This window comes from Lipotes vexillifer, unplaced genomic scaffold, assembly GCF_000442215.2.
Source record: "Lipotes vexillifer unplaced genomic scaffold, Lipotes_vexillifer_v1.1 scaffold92, whole genome shotgun sequence".
NCBI lineage: Eukaryota > Metazoa > Chordata > Mammalia > Artiodactyla > Lipotidae > Lipotes > Lipotes vexillifer.
Window position 1 is genome coordinate 979,702 of NW_006786963.1, and position 10,787 is coordinate 990,488.

Genomic DNA, 10,787 nt, shown 5'->3' on the forward strand with positions numbered 1-10,787 from the left:
TACATTTTTATTATGTGGGCCCTCTAGTGTGAGGTCATTTCCTCTTCCAAAATCTCCTTGAAACCCAACTTTTTCTACATTCTTAGGCGAAGAAAACTTAGCCCCCAGGAATAATTTGTCTATAGTGATAATTAGTCCAAGACTAAAAGATTTTGTTTTAAGGCAAAAAAAAAAAAAAAATCCTTTACTTCTCTGTAAAATAATTATTTTAAGCCTGATTATTTAAGTCTGAAAAATAGAAGGAGGTGGTATTTTAAAATCAGTGATCTTTTGCATGCTAGGAATTCATCATCTAGCAGGAAAGGCAGACATATAAACGAACAATCATACTACCATGAGAAAGAGAAGAGACTCTGTTGCTGGGTCCTGATTGCCTCGGATAGTGTCTGGTTCAGAGTAGGTACCTGCTAGATGAATTTAAAAAGACCTAGTGTAAGCCTGACAATAATGAGGTCTAATAAACGGCCACTTTCTCCTAATGGGTAGAAACTCAGCGTTTATAAGCTTTTTGTGTGCGTGTATATATACTTAAAACTTGTATTAGGTCTTGGCTATGTTCACCGAGGGATTAAGGGATCTCCATGTTATGAAGTTTTGCTGAGGCTCATCTGGATTTTGGGAAAGAAAGACAATGAAGGGAAAGAAACCTTCTTTCATTGTTTTTTTCCCTAGTATTGGCATAGATAAGTACTACCTTCTGTCCAAAATGGACCAGCTTTAATTCCCAGACCTTATCTCATGGGGCTTCAGCTCTATCTGTTTCCTTCTCATGAATTACTTTCCCCTCTGCTCACCTATCAAAATCTTAACTTTCCTCTGAATATCCAACTCAAAAGCCCCTTCTACCATGAAGCCCAGTAGATCTCGCCCTCCTTGAACCAGAATTGTCTTTTTGGTTGCACTCATGGCACTTGATAACAGCTGTTTTGAAGTCCATGATCTGAACACGTATCCTATCTACTCAGGTGAGAGGAACCCTCAGTAGTGCAAGAGGCATGAGCTTTGAGGCATGTAGATTTGCAGTCTCAGTCTTGGAAAATTCTATAATTTACTTAAGACTCATTTTCATCATCTGTAAAATGGAGATAATAACATAGTGGATTAAACCATAGAACATCTATAAAAATATATGAGATGTTCAGTAAACTTCACTGCTCTACCATATCCTTTCACTAGATTGTAAACTCCTAGTTTCTTCTTTTTAGTCTAGAATAGCACATAACAAAGTCTATGCACAATATTTTTAATAAACTTACTTTTAGATTTTAATGGAAAAATTAAGATGGTAAAAAGTTCCCATTTACCTTGTATTAAATTTCCAATTTCAGTTCCACTATACATATAAAGTTGTTTGAGAATTGTTAACCTGTACCCCCGTGGGAAGCAACTTTATCGACTTCCAAAGTTACTTAGGTCATCACCTTTTCCCCCACCCTCTTCAATAAGGTGGCTTCATACATTTGTGATACAGTTAATTTGTTTTTTGTTCTTTTCACATTCTTTATTCCTTCTGGAATCCTCGACCCTCATAAATATATTTTTTTAATTTGCATGTATTAAGGTTCACCTTTTGTGCTTTAAAGTTCTGTGAGTTTTCACAAATTCATGGTGTCATATATGCACTATTACAGTATTATACAGAATACTTTCACCACCCTAAAAAACCCATGCTTCACCTATTTACCTCTCCCCACCCAGACTTAGAATCCCTGGAAACCACTGATCTTTTCAGTGTCTCCATAGTTTTGAGTTTTCCAGAATGTCATATAATTGGAATCATACAATATGTAACCTTTCAGACAAACTTCTTTTACTTAGCGATATGCATTGAAAATTCATCCATGTCTTTTTGTCTCTCGATCACTCATTTCTTTTTATTGCTGAATAATATTCCCTCATATGGCTATACCACAGTTTTGTTATTCACTTATGAAGAAACATCTTGTTGCTTCTGGTTTTGGCACAGTCATTATTTTTTATCAAGGAAATAACGGAATATAGGATTGAGTGAGTAAAACAGTATCTTCAGCCTTGAAGGTTTAGAACATGGAAAGAATCTAAGTCCTTTCATTTGTTTCAACCTCAGCTTCTCTGCTGCTTCTTCTTTCCTTGCCAACTTCATGCCTACTTAACTGGGAATTTACTTCCAACTGCTTATCACTGAAGAGTGTAGCTTTTGAAGCAAAAAGAAAATTCTGTGGAATTATTATATATAGCCTAGAATTAATTAGAAATCCAAGAACAAAGAAGGCTGTATTATCATACTCTTTTCCTTGAAGAATGTTACAGATAAAGCCCTTTAGACATAAAAGAGAAAAACAAACCAAACATACAGCCGTCAAAAATAATTGCAAAAAGATTATCACTACTATATATATATATATATATATATATATATTTTTTTTTTTTTTTTTAAATTGGAATGCTTAGCTCATTGGTTTCTCAGCCTTTTGTTGTGTTTCTTTTCTGATATATGCATTTAGGACTATAAATTTCTCTATAAGCAATTAACTTCAAGTTTCAATAACATTATTTTCATTATTATTCAGTTCCAAATAGTTTTCTTTTGTATTTGAAAAGAATAATTTGTATTCTCTCTTGTTTAGGGGTGCAGTGTTCCCCAAATACAAATTTGACCTAATGACTGTATTGTTGTCTTTTATATCCTGATATTTTATTTAATTATTTTATCAATTATTGAAGTATGTTAAGATCTCCCATTATCATTATGGATTTATATCTTTTTCCTTGTACAGCTAATCTTTGTTTTCTGTACTTTGAAGCTGTATATCAGATATGTCAAAATTATTATATTTTCCTGATTAATTGAACATTTTATAATTATCAGATATTCCTCTCTTTTTTCTAATACTGATTTTTGTCTTAAAGTTTATCTACACCAACTTGTATGTGTGTGTGCAGGGCAGTGGTGGTCTTATCCTATGACTTAATCTTCTTGTATTCATATATTTTAGATGTGTCTCTTGTAAACAGCATTTAGTTGTTTTCTTTTAGGAAGTATAAGCACAGAATCTTGGATCATTTAGCCTATTTAAATTTAATTCACTTACCAATATATTTGGTGTAATGGCTAAGAGCACTAGCCTCATTGCCAGACAGACTTGGGTTTGAATGTTGGCTCCACCATTGATCAGATGTGTTGTCTTAAGCTTGTCACATTAATATCTTTGGGCTCAGCTCCTTGTCTGTAAAATTAGGATAGTAATAGCTAATTCCCAGGGGTATTAAAGGATTAATGAGCAAAAATATAGTAAATTCTAACTGCTCTTATGGAAGTGGGAATGAGGCTGGTTTAAGGATGACAGCCCTCCTGCATAAGATAATGCATGCTAGAGGGAAAAGAAGTAAGGTTGAACAAGAAATGTGAGACCAAATCTGGGGAGCATTGAAAACGTAGCAGAAGAGTAAACACTTCATCTGGTGGAAGTTAAGTTCTTGACCAGGGAATTATCATGACAATCCTGGAAAGACCACTACTTTGGAATTCATTCTCAAGTGGAAGTCAGCCTATCAGGTATACCTGAGAAGCTGTCCACAGTTGTAAAAAGAAGCTCTACCAGCAAATGATGAAGACATAAAGAACTCCTACAGGGACTTCCCTGGTGGCACAGTGGTTAAGAATCTGCCTGCCAATGCAGGGGACAGGGTTTCGATCCCTGATCCAGGAAGATCCCATATGCCACGGAGCAACTAAGCCCATGCACCACAACTACTGAGCCTTTGCTCTAGGGCCCACAGGCCACAACAAGAGAAGCCATGGCAATGAGAAGCCCACGCACCACAACAAAGAGTAGCCCCTGCTCCCCGCAACTAGAGAAAGCCTGCGCGCAGCAACGAAGACCCAATGCAACCAGGAAAAGAAAAGAACTCCTACAAAAGAAGTTAGTAATGTTTTTGAATGAACGGAAAGCATTGAACTGTGCTTAGCTGTCTTCTCCAGTAAAGGGCACTGAGTTAGCTCAAGAAATGAAGATGTTTAATGTGAAAGTGGCTACAGGTGGTAACGCATTCTATTGCAATACCATTCTATTTCAGGATGTCACAATCACCCTATGTAGGGTAAGGAGGAACTGCATTAATTAGCCAAATTATTGGGCTGGAGTTGAAAGTACTTTACGTTTTTTTGCTGCTCTGCTACTAACTTGCTATGCGATCTAAAACTGTTTCTTGATTTCTTTGTACTTTAGGTAAGAATAATTTCTGGCCTGCCTACCTCTCACATTTACTGCAAAATGATAAATGTGCAAGGACTTTGGAAACCAAAGTCAAAAGTTACTTTAAAATAATTATTTTCTTTAGAACATATAAAATCAAGATTTGCTCTTTATCAATTAATACTCTAAACCAGTAAACTTTTAAACTTTTGCTTTTAGGTAAACTTAAACTCTTTCGTCTCTAGGACTTCTTTATAATCTTAAAAACTGAGAACCCCTAAAGAGCTTTCATTTATTTTTTCCCCCCATGCATCTTTTTTTTTTTAAATTGGGGTATAGTTGCTTTACAATGTTCTGTTAGTTTCTGCTATACAACGAAGTGAATCAGCTATATGTATACATATATCCCCTCCCTCTTGGACCTCCCTTCCCTGCCTCCCCCCATCTAGGTCATCACAGAACACCAAGTTCCCTGAGCTATACAGCAGGTTCCCACCAGCTGTTTTACACATGGTAGTGTATTTGCAAACGAAGCAACTGACAAAGGATTAATCTCCAAAATATACAAACAGCTCATGCTGTTCAATATCAAAAAAACAAACAACCCAATCAAAAAATGGGCAGAAGACCTGAATAGACATTTCTCCAAAGAAGACATACGGATGGCCAAGAGGCACATGAAAAGATGTTCAACATCACTGATGATTAGAAAAATGCAAATGAAAACTATAACTATTACATTTTATTTCAGATGCTATAGTTAAAGCTCCCCATTTCTGGACTTTCATGGACTGGGACTTTAAGGTATGAAAGTTGATAGGTACACAGGAGATAAAATAACTGGAAATGATAACTATATGTGAGCATTTGTTTTTAATAGCAGGTTGATGGAAAATGCATATGCTATGAGTTTTTTGAAAAAAATTCTCTGCTCAAGGAGCCTCAAAACCTCTCCAGATTGGAATGCTACACCCTTTATATCTTGGAAGCAGAATTTGTATTGGGGAACCATCTCTGAAGCAGAAAAGAAAACACACCATTCTCACTGAAGCATGCCAATTCCAAGGCTGATTCACATTCCAAATTGAGTTGTTTTCCCTTTCTTAGCTTTCCTTTGAATCCGTTTCCAAGCTATAATCTGTAGACAAGTGTTCACCCACGTACCTGTGGCTAGGGCATTGTGAGACAGCTTTGCCTTTATTCCATATTAAATGTAAAAATTACTTTAATGTAGCACTGAAATAAAAATACTGTAGGCACACCAGAAAATAAAAGCCAGAAATTTCTAACTTAATGGTCCTGCAAAAGAAAAGTAACAGCTTCATTGTGTATCCTATGTATATCACAATGTACATTTGACATAAAGCTGAAAGATAAATGAGATAAACCATTTTCACCTTACTACTTATGATGAAGGATTAGAAAAATATATGAAGGGCAAGCTGGGGTCTTACCCTTCCCTGTGTTTTGCTCTTGTGTATTTCTCTGGGCAGGGAATTCTTAAGTTGGATTTCTGAGATGAGTGCAGGAGGAGGGCAGGGAAGAAAACCGTGCTCAAATGTACAACCTTGCTGAATATGGTCTTTCAGTCATGTAAACTATCAACCCCTTTTGCACTAAAATGGTTCCATATATTTTTTTTAATTGTGAAGGGATCTTTCATTAATTATTTACTGAATGCCTACTTTGCCCATAGAATGCTGATAAATTCTAAATTGATACCAAAATTCTAAGGAGATAGGTCAGATACATTACCTACTTGGAGAAAATAGACTTAGGCTCATAGGATGTTAACAATAAGACAGGATATGGTCAAGTGCCTGATACGTGGTATATATCAGTTGTTCCCATGAAAAAGACACTGGTAGGATTGTGTGAGAAAAGTAGGATCTCCTCAACCTATTGGTACAGTTGGAATGCCATAAGACTCGGGAAAAAAAGAGTGTCATGGGGGCTTCCCTGGTGGCGCAGTGGTTGAGAGTCCACCTGCCGATGCAGGGGACGCGGGTTCATGACCTGGTCTGGGAGGATTCCACATGCCACGGAGCGGCTGTGCCCGTGAGCCATGGCCACTGAGCCTGCGCGTCCGGAGCCTGTGCTCTGCAGCGGGGGAGGCCGCAACAATGAGAGGCCCGCGTACCGCAAAAAAAAAAAAAAAAAAAAAAAAAAAAAAAAAAGGGACAGGGAATGTCATGGAATCAGAGTATTTAAGAAAGACATCAAACGGAAGGCAACAGAACCAAGATATTAATTAGCTTTGGCTGCATAACAGACCCCACCAACATTTAGTGGTTTAAAACAGCTAATTTATTTAGTTCATAATCTTGTGGATGGCTGAATAGTTGTTCTAGTCCAGGTGGGTTTTGCTGATTTCTGCAGGGTCTCTTGTGCATATGTGGGCAGCTGGTGTGTTGGCTGATGGCTGGTATTAAGGAAGGCCTGTTTCCCATGTCCAGTGATTTTCCACTGTAAGCTAGAGTGTCCCTCCATCATGCTGGCTTAGGCTTATTAACATGGTGTTCTCAAGGTTCTGAAGCTGAACCCGACACCAAATTAAATCTCAGAGACAGAGTTTTGGGTGAAGTAGAAAAGAATAACTTTACTGCTTTGCCAGGCAAAGGGGGACACAGTGGGCTAAGGCCCTCAAAACTCTGTGTCTCGACCTGGAGGGGGTAGTGAGGAGTTTTAAAGTAATTGTTCAAAGAGGGCGTGGTCAGCTCGTGGACATTCTTCTGATTGGTTGGTGGTGAGGTAAGCGGGAGTCAGCGTCATCAACCTTCTGGTTTCAACTGGTCTGGGGTCTACGTGCTTGTGGGCAGCATACCATTAACTTCTCCCACCTGGTGGGGGCTTCCATATCTGCAAAACAGCTCACAGATATTGTTATGTATATCCCTTGAGGGGGGACCAGGAGCCTGCCTCAAGGCTGCACTGTTTTTTCTTTTGACTGTCCCTCCCTTGTCTCCACATTCCCTCCCTTCCCTAATTAGCAACGGTTTGAACCTGTTTGTTGGAACTCAGGGAAGGGCATGGAAGCTGAATGAAGCCTATTTCCCGTAATCAAGAAATGGGGAACACAGAAAGGCTTTTGTGCCCAGGAGCCCCACAAGGTCCTTCTCCGTTTCAGTTCCAAGTGCAACAAGAATGGGCAAGTCCTAGCGGAAGTCCACTTTTCAAGTCTCTGCTTGAGTCATGCTTCCTCTTGTCCCATTGGCCAAAGCTAGTCACAACACAAAGTGGAAAATAGATGCCACGTTTTGAATGGAGGAACTACAGGTTCACATCACAAAGTGGTATTCATTTGAGGATGGGAAAAGTCTATGGACTTTTTTTTCAGTATATCACAGTATATAAAGCAATGAGCAAAGATGTAGCTTCAGTGGAGTAATGAAAAGAAGTGAAGAAATATAGTTGCCACTAGAGGGATTTTGCCAGCGGAAAAGAGAGATGACTAAATTAATGTTTTATGAATATTAACCTAAAAGTTGGGTTGAAAATAGTTTAAAAGAGAAAACCTATCAGTGTTTGTGAAAGTAGCTAGCAGTCTCTGGTACCTAGCAGGTGCTCACTAAATAATTCCTGTATCTTAACCTGAGTCCAGATGTAAAGTAATAAGGACATGCACTGTGGTAATGATATGAATGTAATGAAAGTGCCAGATGTGGGAAGTAATTTAGAATGAATTATTAACATCTCTTGAATACTGATGGACTGGGGGTTTAGGGGCGATAAATAGAAGAAAGTTAAAAAGATAGCATCAAGGTTTCAGTCCTTGGGGAGAAGACTGATAATACATGATCAGATTCAGGGGAGGAAGGACTCACTGGAGTAAGGTTTGTTTAGACACATTAAGTTTTATTGGATGGCAGCATATCCCATTGATCATGTTCAGTAGGGCATTGGAAATATGGACACAAAGCTGGAGAAAAGGTCAGGAATTTATGAATAAATCGACCTTATTGTCTGTCTTCTACAAAGAGATGATAAGGAAATGTGACAACTGTATGAGGTGTCTGAGACAGAGTATAGAGAGAAAAGCAGGGTAGAGATGTGAACCTTGAAGGATGGCCATTGGAGGAACAAGAAGAGGAAGGAAGTCAGAAAAGGATTAAAAACAGAAAAAAAAAAAGAGCAGAGGAAATAGTGACCATGGGACTGGGGAGTAGGGGGTGGGGAACAGTGTCATAGAATGTCAGAGAGGGCAAAATAGGAAAAGGTTTCAGAAACAAGTGCCTGAGTTTTTATCAGGAGTATTAGAATAGAGAGATCAAATTTTGTTGTTTCATAGGAACAATAATAACAAACAAAAGAGGTTGTTGTCAGTGCAAAGGTGCAGCCTGGAAAGGTAACTGAGATCAAATTTCCAGTTGCAAGATACTTTCCCTGGATCAAGAGGAGGATGTAACCAGCAAACCCTCTGTGTTTCAGTCCATCAACCAGGCTCACCATTTGCCCCATTTGAAACAAAGCAATTGGTGATAATGTTATATAGGTCTTATGCACATGGACCAGTGTTTCCCTAGGATGTATACCTGGGAGTGGACTTCCTGTGTGTAGGGTTTGAGAATCTTCAGCTTTGCCAAAGTGCTCTGTAAATTGGCTTTCCAGAAACAAGGCAATTGATCATGAAGATAAGAAAATTCTCTGACCTGGACAGATGCATGGGTAGAGTCAATATTTTCTTCATTCATGTTTTTCTTCTCATTTTCTGCTTTTTAAAATGATGCCTGAGTTTGTTATTTCCTAGTGTTGAATGTGTGTCCATGGTTTGCTCGGCTGCTTGCTAATTAGGAGTGACAAAGTCTGTGGAGGCAGGCGGGTCTCAAGGGCTCACTGTGTACATGGTGGCCCCTTGGATAGGGTTTCCTAGAGTTACGCAGCATAAAATGTATGTGACTATTTGTGGCAGTGTAGGTTGGAAGGACATCATTTCTGAATAATTTACACTCTAATGTGGAGGAAGGACAGGCAGAAAGAAAAGACACAGCCATTGGGAAAAATCCCCAAACATTTATTTCATAGAGAGATCAAGGCAAAGGAATCAGTGACTAGAGAGGATTGTGCAGGAGATTCTGGGAAATTTTTGTTTGGAAGAGGGTGAGTAGACAAAATCCTCTGAAAGAGAGGTCGTGTTGGAGAGAAGTCGATGACAAGGTTCGAAAATCAAATGTGGGGCACCACATGCTGGATTATATAGTTTGGGTATCATCCCTGGGCTTTGTGGAAGTCTGAGGTAGAAGAGCACTTCCAGAAGAATTCAAAGTGAAGAGAAGCAGTTAGGGGATGCTTTCAGGCAGAATGCTCACCTTAATTTTTTATTTTAAGTATTATGTGCATGTAAAACAGCATAAACTCATCTGATCTGCTTAGCCAAGGTAAATAAATATTCTAAGATGAAGTAAATCTGTGTGATAAGCCCTTCACATCTGTTTTACAATTTATTTCTGGATTCCTAGGGACACTTTGTAAATTGAGTACTTTTCACATGAATTCCTATTTTCATCCTTGTAAGAAACTGAAGTATGTACACTGTATAACACTCAACAGTTATTAAAAATGAATTTACAGTGATCAATGCCAAACATATTGTCCTCATCTATTCTTATTCTTCTATTTCAAATTAAATGATGTATGTTAAGACTGCCATAATCTTGTTGACTTGTTTAATTTGAGAAACAGAGTTGTCGTTGAATTGATATGAATGAATCAATGGCTGATCAGTTTAAATAGCAATCATTACTGAACATATTTATGGGAACTTAATTACTGTACAGTAGTGCCATGTCAAGTGTGAAAAAGCATTAAAATGTACTAGGATATGTCAACAGGCAATGTCAGAAAGTGCAATGGACTCTGAACCCATTAAACTTTTATATTTTTAAGCACTTTACTTGGACAAATCATCAAATCTCAGTAATAACTTGCGAAATATGCAAACTAGTCATATTGCACTTCCAAGCAAGCCACGACACATTCTTGGCCTATTTGAACATTCACTGTATTTAATACAATTCTCCATCAGGGTTGCTGTTGTTTAGTTCAGATTCCCAGAGTCTTTCATCTGAAATTCTGGTGACGATCTAGGCAGGTGGTGGCAACTACACTGTCTATTTAAGCAGTTTCATCTAGATGTATCTTACTTCCTTGCAATATCTTGTACTTTATAATCTAGCTTATTTTATTGGACAAACCTTCCTTAGAAAACACGCATGACATAATGGAAAAGCAAATGTTCACGCAGAGGTTCAGAACTCTGTAAGGTGTTTAGCATGGCCAGGAAAGATTTGGTCTGAATTAGAAGCTGAAATGGAGGAGCTCTGTGAGCAATGAAGGGAAGAAGAAAATTACTATAGAGATGTGAGAGTGATGCAAGGAGAAATATGCCTACCTCAGAGTTCTGAAATCAGTTTAGAATCAGAGATCACAAACATATTGATGGTAGGAAATCAACACTTACTGAGAGATGTTTTTACAGCTGTCAGTTCTATCCATTTCCCTCATTATGTCTCAGATGCAGACACACATACCCCACACACTATGAGCACGTGCATGTGCGTGCACATGCGTGCGCGCGCACACGCACACACACACACACACACTCTTTCCTCTCTT